The sequence below is a fragment of the Arachis ipaensis genome, chromosome B02, assembly GCF_000816755.2.
Source record: "Arachis ipaensis cultivar K30076 chromosome B02, Araip1.1, whole genome shotgun sequence".
In the NCBI taxonomy this organism is placed as follows: Eukaryota; Viridiplantae; Streptophyta; class Magnoliopsida; order Fabales; family Fabaceae; genus Arachis; species Arachis ipaensis.
In genome coordinates, this window is record NC_029786.2 from 27,385,169 (window position 1) to 27,386,458 (window position 1,290).

Genomic DNA, 1,290 nt, shown 5'->3' on the forward strand with positions numbered 1-1,290 from the left:
TAGGAATTAATCAAAACATACCTCTTTTATTTTTTTAGATTTTTTTCTCCCCTTTTTGGCATGAAATATACCTCTTAAATGCCACTTTTTTAATTTTTTTTTTTGTTTGCTCCTATTTTAGGCCACCAAACTTCAATTATTACTTCTTCGAAACAAAATACGTTACTCCCATTGCAAGGTCTGTTTCCAATTTTTTGGAATAATCCTCTTTTGATTTTTTACAGTATTTTTTATTCTAACATGTTAAAGACTAGTCATTTGCAAATCAAAGCTCTATTTTTTTTTTTTTATCTTAAATAAAAACTCTACTTGAAAATTTATCGTTGACTAATGAATGAGATAACCCTCTTTAACTCCACTTAAAGCTACAATTGCCCACGCCCACACCAAGCAAAGCAAACGGGCCTTTTATTACTGACGGAGCCCAACATCCCTATACTCCTGTTATACGGGGCTGATTCGGCTCAACCTCAACCCACCCACCAAGCCATTTTTAAATATGAAACGACAATCCCTTGCAATTAGGGGTGGAAATAGGCCAGGCGGCCTGCCAGGGGCCTGTAGCCTGGCCTGTATTTAGCCTGGCCTGGCCTGTATTTAGCCTGGTCTGGCCTGGCCTGATAGGAAATAGGCCCAGGCTCAGGCTATTAAAAAAGCCTATATTATTTAAAAGGCCAGGCCTAGGCTTTTGAAATAGCCTGTTGGGCCTGTCAGGCCGGCCTGAGCCTGCAAATATATATATACTAATAAAAATGCTATTGGAAGGAATTGAACTTGGGTCTTCTAACTTATAAAAATACCTTTATCCACTCAGCCATTTGTCTCTTTAATTATATAGGTGTATTTTTATTTTCTTAATATCTTTAATCTTTGATGTTGGAATATCAAAAGTCAATCAAATAAAATAATTCTAAAATCTTTCCCTCCACACTAATAAAGAAATACACATTAACACGGTCATTTTCTTTTCTCTTCTCCACTTTACACGCTCCTACCAGCTACCAGCTACCAATCTATCATCCTCTTCATCTTCTCTTCCTTTGACTGTAAGCACTTCTTCTTCTTTCTCATGTCATTATTTTTTATTTTATTATTTTTATATTTATTGTTATAATGTTAATTATTTTTCATCAATTAGGATTTTATTCTGTCAAAGATCTTCTTTTAAGTTTGATTTTTTTTGTTTGTGTTGTGATATTACTTCTACTTTTCTGAACATAAAATTTTATCTTTTTTTTTCGTTAAAAGGTTCTTACTTTATGCCATTGATATGATGAAAGCAAAAAAAAA